This window comes from Haplochromis burtoni, unplaced genomic scaffold (assembly GCF_018398535.1).
Source record: "Haplochromis burtoni strain Fernald_Lab_line unplaced genomic scaffold, NCSU_Asbu1 Contig_103, whole genome shotgun sequence".
Lineage (NCBI taxonomy): Eukaryota > Metazoa > Chordata > Actinopteri > Cichliformes > Cichlidae > Haplochromis > Haplochromis burtoni.
The window spans coordinates 687618-696159 of record NW_024582464.1 but is presented as its reverse complement, the minus strand read 5'-3'; positions in this window follow the sequence as shown (position 1 = coordinate 696159).

Below are 8542 nucleotides of genomic sequence, written 5' to 3'. Positions count from 1 at the left end.
GTGTCTGTGTGTCCACACACAGCAAGCATTTGTTTGGCCTGCTGATATGGCGCCTCGAGCAAAAATCCTGGCCACGCCCCATCCCTTAAGATCCCGCTCCAAAGTCCTATTAACCTACAGATTTAGAAAGAAGACGCTGCATTTTTAACTCTGAGGGAGATGGAGAATGAGCCTATTTCCAAAAAAAGTGGAGTGTGTTCCCTTAAATACTATATATTGTTAAAAACTAACACACACACACACACACATTTTGTTCTAGATCACAAATACTTTGCATGTTTTTCTACCCAGATCCATCATAAAGATTTATTTTATGCTATGAATATGAAGAAACCTGATCACCATATAGCACTCTGCTTTTGTGCACTACGGTGCCTGACAGTGACTAATGCAGAGCTTCACTTCTTGCTTGCACACATAGAATTAGGAAATCATATTTCTGAATTCAGTTGTGTTCGATCAGGCAGATAACTGATGGATTGCTCTACTTTCTGAATGCAAACTGTCACACGTTAATATTTGTACGATTTCTAAAATGTGCAGCATTATTTTCCATAAATTCAATGTTTCTATAAATGCAGAGGCTGGCTCATTGTCCAGGCTGCTATAGTACGCTTGTCTGCCAATCTTCCACATTTTACTGCTTTTCTTGTTGAGTCTGTGATGTTTGATGCTTTTTTGTTTATTTGTTTATGTGTGGGTTGTTTTTTTTTTTAATTTAGAAACATAGTGGGTCCCACAATGGATTAAACAGTATAGTTTTGTGTTGATATTGTGTTGTAGGAGCCCTCTTATACATTAATGGTAGTGTGGTAGTTTAGCTGAAGAAGATGGTGTGAGTTTGTAGCATGAATTTAAACAAATGAACAAATATTTCTATTCCCATAACCCCTGACTGGGGTGGTCCATGGCACTGATGAAAAGCTGGAACTACGCTACTGATATGTGTATACATCCACTCCTTTAATTGAATAATCCTGACTCATGTTGAAATTAAGTAGTATTGCACTTGGTGGTGGCTTCCTGTGAGTTTTTTATATATAAAATACAGTATATAAAAATGAACTGTGCCTAATGAGTGCTACAGGCACATTATCTTCCAAAATTTCCTATCCAATGCACTTCCCTCTGCCTGCAGCTTAGCACCCTCATCTTTAGCAGCAGATAAACCTTTAGACTTGTGCAAGTAAACAACCTGAGGTGAGTCAAACATCCAGAGGAAATTGAAGAATCTGACAAATTCTTTGTTCCAAGCAACCAAACAAGCAAATACAGTGGGGCAAAAAAGTATTTAGTCAGTCACCGATTGTGCAAGTTCCCCCACCTAAAATGATGACAGAGGTCAGTAATTTGCACCAGAGGTACACTTCAACTGTGAGAGACAGAATGTGAAAAAAAAATCCATGAATCCACATGGTAGGATTTGTAAAGAATTTATTCGTAAATCAGGGTGGAAAATAAGTATTTGGTCAATAACAAAAATACAACTCAATACTTTGTAACATAACCTTTGTTGGCAATAACAGAGGTCAAACGTTTACTATAGGTCTTTACCAGGTTTGCACACACAGTAGCTGGTATTTTGGCCCATTCCTCCATGCAGATCTTCTCGAGAGCAGTGATGTTTTGGGGCTGTCACCGAGCAACACGGACTTTCAACTCCCGCCACAGATTTTCTATGGGGTTGAGGTCTGGAGACTGGCTAGGCCACTCCAGGACTTTCAAATGCTTCTTACGGAGCCACTCCTTTGTTGCCCGGGCGGTGTGTTTTGGATCATTGTCATGTTGGAAGACCCAGCCTCGTTTCATCTTCAAAGTTCTCACTGATGGAAGGAGGTTTTGGCTCAAAATCTCACGATACATGGCCCCATTCATTCTGTCCTTAACACGGATCAGTCGTCCTGTCCCCTTGGCAGAAAAACAGCCCCATAGCATGATGTTTCCACCCCCATGCTTCACAGTAGGTATGGTGTTCTTGGGATGCAACTCAGTATTCTTCTTCCTCCAAACAGCGACGAGTTGAGTTTATACCAAAAAGTTCTACTTTGGTTTCATCTGACCACATGACATTCTCCCAATCCTCTGCTGTATCATCCATGTGCTCTCTGGCAAACTTCAGACGGGCCTGGACATGCACTGGCTTCAGCAGCGGAACACGTCTGGCACTGTGGGATTTGATTCCCTGCCGTTGTAGTGTGTTACTGATGGTGACCTTTGTTACTTTGGTCCCAGCTCTCTGCAGGTCATTCACCAGGTCCCCCCGTGTGGTTCTGGGATCTTTGCTCACCGTTCTCATGATCATTTTGACCCCACGGGATGAGATCTTGCGTGGAGCCCCAGATCGAGGGAGATTATCAGTGGTCTTGTATGTCTTCCATTTTCTGATGATTGCTCCCACAGTTGATTTTTTCACACCAAGCTGCTTGCCTATTGTAGATTCACTCTTCCCAGTCTGGTGCAGGTCTACAATACTTTTCCTGGTGTCCTTCGAAAGCTCTTTGGTCTTGGCCATGGCGGAGTTTGGAGTCTGACTGTTTGAGGCTGTGGACAGGTGTCTTTTATACAGATGATGAGTTCAAACAGGTGCCATTCATACAGGTAACGAGTGGGGGACAGAAAAGCTTCTTACAGAAGACGTTACAGGTCTGTGAGAGCCAGAGATTTTCCTTGTTTGAGGTGACCAAATACTTATTTTCCACCCTGAATTTACGAATAAATTCTTTACAAATCCTACCATGTGGATTCATGGATTTTTTTTTCACATTCTGTCTCTCACAGTTGAAGTGTACCTCTGGTGCAAATTACTGACCTCTGTCATCATTTTAAGTGGGGGAACTTGCACAATCGGTGGCTGACTAAATACTTTTTTGCCCCACTGTAAATGCATACATAAAATAAATAGCTTATCAGCCTGATTGATCTGGTCACCAGATCAGACTTATGACTGACACTAATGCCCTGCCAGCAACACTGAGAATTTTTCAATCACATGTACAAAATGGAGATAATCTATGGGTTCTATGGGAGAAGAAATGTTATTTTTTTTATACAAGAACCAAATAAGTGAAATAAGTTCACTAGCAGGTGAAGGGCCTAGAGATGACATACAGTGTAACAGTGTATCAACTTTGAAGCTACTTGATTGCATGAAACTGCATGGTTTAATTTGCCATCTTTACAACATAATATGGTTTATGGTGGTGTGTGCTTATACTCAAATACTATAACTAACTCTGGTATTCAGAGGCAAATGTCCTGTCTTGACTTATTAAAACCACTCATATCTACTTTACTGGGGCTACAGAGGGCTGAGCAGCCTTCTGTTGTTTGCCTGGCCTCGCTAATTTCTTCTGGTAATATGGACTGAAGCCGCTAATAAAGAAGTTGGGGGGTAAAGGGGAGGAGGAATGCTAACATTCAGTGGTATGAGTTACTTGTAGTGCAGAGTCTGCTTTTTGGGGCCTACTGACATTATGAAATGGATTGACATTTCAAATATTTGCAGTGCTCAGCGCATCTAAATGTAGTAATAAGTGAACCACAGACCTCCTCACCACCCAGCAAGTCATGCATGGCCATTACATCAGGAGCACAGCAATAAGATTCAGCAGGCTCTGCTTTCCAAACCTTTACATGTCAGACAATGTAGTCTGAAGAGCATTTTCTTTGTTCTAAACAGAACCAACTTCAATTGCTCAAGTGCAAGAGGAACAGTAATTAGGAACAGACTATATACTTTTAATTTAGGTCAGAGTGGTAAAGTATTATGTATGCTACCTCCTTGAACTACAGTAGATATTCCATATGTGTAATCAGACATCTGCGCTTTGTTTAGGTTGACACCCACACAAGATGGGAGAAGACTACAGTAATGACAGTGTATGCTTGTGTATACTTCTTATCACAGCTCGTGGAAGCACAAAAAACACTGTCAGCGGCACTTTAGTACATTCAAGCACTCTGAAACTAATCATGCACACAGATAAAACACTATGAGAGTATGTGTCCCAGAAATACATCTTTGCACAACGTTGATATTAAAAGAAAGCTCAAAATCGAGATAAAAGCAAGACAAGTGACTTGGCTCGCTTGTGTAACACTCAGAAAGATCACAAGAGAACTGCTGATCGAGGCATCTAAAATTAATGGGTGTTTCTTTTGGGTTTTTTTGTTCTAAAGTTAGCTCAATGCTGCGTCTGTTGTCAGATAATATGAGCATAAAGTATTGCTCTTGGCTAGGGCCATAGTCACTCTGATGAGTTTTACATGGAGCTTTCTTTCTGCAACTTCAGTTTTTAATTTGTCAAAAACGCCAGGGAGACAATTCAACAGACCATGTAGTAATATGTTTCTGTGTTCTCTGAGTTTTTCACTTTTCATAGGTTGGGAAACATGACTTTTTAAACTGACACATTATGAGAAAACTGGCCCCTGAGCACAGACAATAAAAAGCAGTCTTTAATGCCCCTGGAGGAGTAGGATACGCAGGATGGGTGGGAATCACCAGATATCCCACGATGTGAGTACATATTACTCACTCACAATATATTATAGTGATTTTTAATAATATTGCAATATGATAAATAAATTATCTATTAATCACCTTTATTCATCTGAAAATTATGTCCTCAGAGGTGTTTATCAGTGTCTTTTTTTTAATCCAATCCGGTTGTTCAGTGATGACGCGACAAATCCTACTTCCGGGTCTAAAGTAGTCTGCGTTTAATATGGCTTTTGTGTTGTTAACATGTTTGATGTTATGTATTTTCTTCTATTTGATCTCAAAAATCTCCTAAAACAGTCAGTGATCACTGTTGACCTCCCTCGGCTTTTATTACCGCTAATCATTTATTTAAGCTCAGTTTTTAAAACCTTACGATGTAACTACAGCCCAGCCCATGCAGCAGTATATGAATGACTAACCTCGTATTGTGGATGGATTATCTCAGTTGTTCTCCTGGCTGAAGTTTGGTCCTTTTACAGCATCCTGCCATGCGATTACATTTGTTCCTGACCACCGAGAACACTCACGTTAACTTTTATCGAGTGGAAAAAAGTTAGCTTGTTTATATTATGCTAACATAGCTGTGTCGCTAGCGGTCACGTAGCACATCATTATATACCAGCTAGCACTTCAGGAACCCTACAAACGTCACTGCTGTTTAGTTTTCTGTCTTCATTTATGTTGGAAGTGATAGCAGAGCTGTACGTTTTAATTTGTTTCCAAAACCCTGCAGTCAGGACATGCTATATTGTATTTAGATAGAAGCTAGCGAGCTAACTCCCTGCTAACTTCTAACTCCGTTAAATGTCATAAATTCCGTTTTCATGGATGCCTGGATGTTAAACTCAATTGTTACACCTGGTAGAGCAGAACGCTGATCATTTTATTAAAGATGAAAGACTTTAGACAGTTTTTCAACTCTCAGTAATGCCATAGTGATCGTTTGATATATGGACCTGCAGCGGCGTTTAGGCCCAGACACGGCTAGTGACGTCAGACTGAACAATCGGATAAGATAAAGATACCTTACTTCAGTTATTTTTAAAATTTTTGCTGCAAAATGAGATTGTCAAGCATACCAACATTGTCACATAAACCCATGGAGTGAGTCTGCTATCAGTCTGCGATTGAATGGGCTCAAGCTTGCAATTGCATGCCATCTATTGGCGATAATACGGCAATTAACTTTGATGAATCTGCAAAAATGAAATCTGCGCTCTTCTGGACAGAGATCTCCAATGTTGTTCTTGGGATCTGCTGGAGCCGCTCACCTAGTCCTCCAATTACACCTGTGAGCACTGTTACCTTCACCCTCCACATCTTCTCGAGTTCTTCTCTGAGCCCTTGGTACTTCTCCAGTGTCTCGTGTTCCTTCTTCCTGTTGCTGTCATTCAGTATCTACATTTATCACCACAGCCATCTTCTTCTGCTTGTCTACCACCACCATTGGTACCAGGACTTCCAGGTACTCTTGTTACACTTATGTATGATGGAAGCCACTGTGTTCATTGGGATGTTTACCGCTGTGCCTTGATACAATAATGTCTCTTAAAATCTTATACTATGGATAAGTTCTCATCCATATCAGACTATATCATCAACTGGGTAAATCAACAGTTTTTCCTCTGAATTGTAATGCAGAACCATAAAGAGCTCCTTTCACTGGAACTAAAGGGCACAGCCCAACTCCTGAAAAATATCCCCACAGTGTAAGTATTAGTGTAAAATTAGTTTTTCTTGCTAAAATATCCAAAAGGGCATTGTTTGGATTGTTTGGGCATTGATGTTGCTCTAAACCTTGCATATACCTTTCAGCTTTGATAGGGTCTTTCCAGATGTACAAAGCTGCTAATTTCATAGGGACTTCCATGCCAAGTGCCAAAATAAGATGCAAGCAAATAAATAAAAGTATTTAGGTTTGTTTACACCACAATTAAATTTAAAGCTAATGGTGGATGTGGTGTATCCTTCTTCCACAGACCATTAAGAAATGGTCATTATGGAAACATAAAGAGAAAATGTTATTGTAAAAGAACACAAATCTTGTTGTAAAAATCTTGGGAACCGTTTGGGGATGGCCCCTTCCTGTTCCAACATGAATGTGCACCAATGCATAAAGGTCCATGAAGACGTGGACATTAACAAGTTTGTCCTGAAGAACCTGACCTACCTGCAAAGAGTCCTGACCTCAATCCGACATAACATCTTTAGGATGAATTAGAGCAGAGACTTCTCATCTAGCTCTGGCCTCAGAATTGTACATCTAGAAGAATGGTTAAAGAAAAATCCCATAAATACACTCCTAAACTTTGTCGAAAGACTTCCCAGAAGAGTTGAAGCTGTTGTAGCTCCAAAAGGTGGGCCAACATCCTATTAACCCTAATGCATTGAGACTGGGATGTCACTTAAGTTCACATGCATGTGAAGGCAGATGAGAGAATGCTTTTCACAATATATTATATCTAATAATGACTCAACAGTTACAAATATATTCACCCTATTTGTATGAGAATGTTGTACTATAATATAATGTGACTACAAAGTCTACAATTACACAACAAGCAGCTGACCCTTACCAGCCGTTCAGTGCAGGCAAAGCATAAGGACAGTCACATTTTATAGCCAGTACAACCAGACAAAATAAAGTGAAAACTGAAAACTCCCATGCTTACACAAAAGACCACATGTACTCTAATAAGAGTTGTCATTGAACAACACTTTTATTTTCATAACTGATACTGTGCCTGTATATCATTTCATAGGTTTTGCTTTCAGTCATTGTGAAATGAAAGCGATGAAGGCCATTTGAAAAGCTGATGCATACTTTTCTTTTACATCAGCTAGAATCCAACACTTAACCTTAAAATGGAACCTGTCATGATAAATAGCTAAAATGCCAGTGTTTGTTCTTTATAAGCTTGAAGCAGAGGGATGTGACCTTGGCAGGAGGAAATAACCCATCTTTTCTTTTCTTTTTTCTTTTTTTTAAAAAAGCAATATGGAGCATATTTCGATTCCATCTTTTAGTGTTCCAGAAAGTTAATTATGTTCATCTGGACACAGCATTTTCATCACTGTGCCTTTTGGGCAATTATTGGTCAATCTTCTGTGTATTAAAGGAAGAGTATGCAGAAATTAAATAAGTGGAAAAGTACTACTTAGCAATAAATATTACACTAAAACATAAAACATGAAATTCCCCATTACCTTTTACTTATCTGTGTCCGTAATAATTGAAATAAAAACTATTACCAAGTATACCTCCTATGAAATGTGAGTAAAATAAGATTAATTTACAGAACTTTAGCTTATATACCTACAGTATGCGCTAATCACTGTAGTAAAATTTATGGTCACTTAATCCGATGCAAAACCAAGATCTAGCAGGACAAGCAGAGATGAGTCCACCGTCAGAGCCCATAAGAAGATCATTTGTAACCTTCGCTAAAGCTGTTTCAGTGATGGGCTCGGAAACCTCAGTGAAACTCTTCAAATAAACCACAGTTAGCTGTTTTACAAATATAAAATTAATATTTTGTATTGAATACCGAGTAGAATTGTTCTCAACTTACTGGTGTGACCCTTCACAGCAGTCCCAGGTTTTCATGAGGCCCCTTGGAAAACACAGTTGTCCAACCCTGGCATAGACATAGGTTATAACAAATATATGACACTAATAGCAGTAGGCTGTTATGTATAATTCTTACTTAATGCAAAATATTACACTTGACAGATGCATGCAACCTCCAAGGCTGAAAATTAAGCCAGTGTAGAAGTGCCAAAATCATTTAAGGGCAGCCACATGAAGCACGTTAATGATGTCTCATGTTAATATCTCCAGCAACATACCAACAAAAAAGCATGCTTATAGCATTGGTAGCATGTTTAAAAACTTAAACCAAAGCAAAAAAAATAATTCATTCATTTCCTCCAAAACTCAAACGAGGCAGTGGCAGAGGAACACAGAGTGGCGGAGTTTGAAATATTACTCTCTGGGTCACAAAATAAACTTTTAAGTTTTCATACGAGAATGGTGCT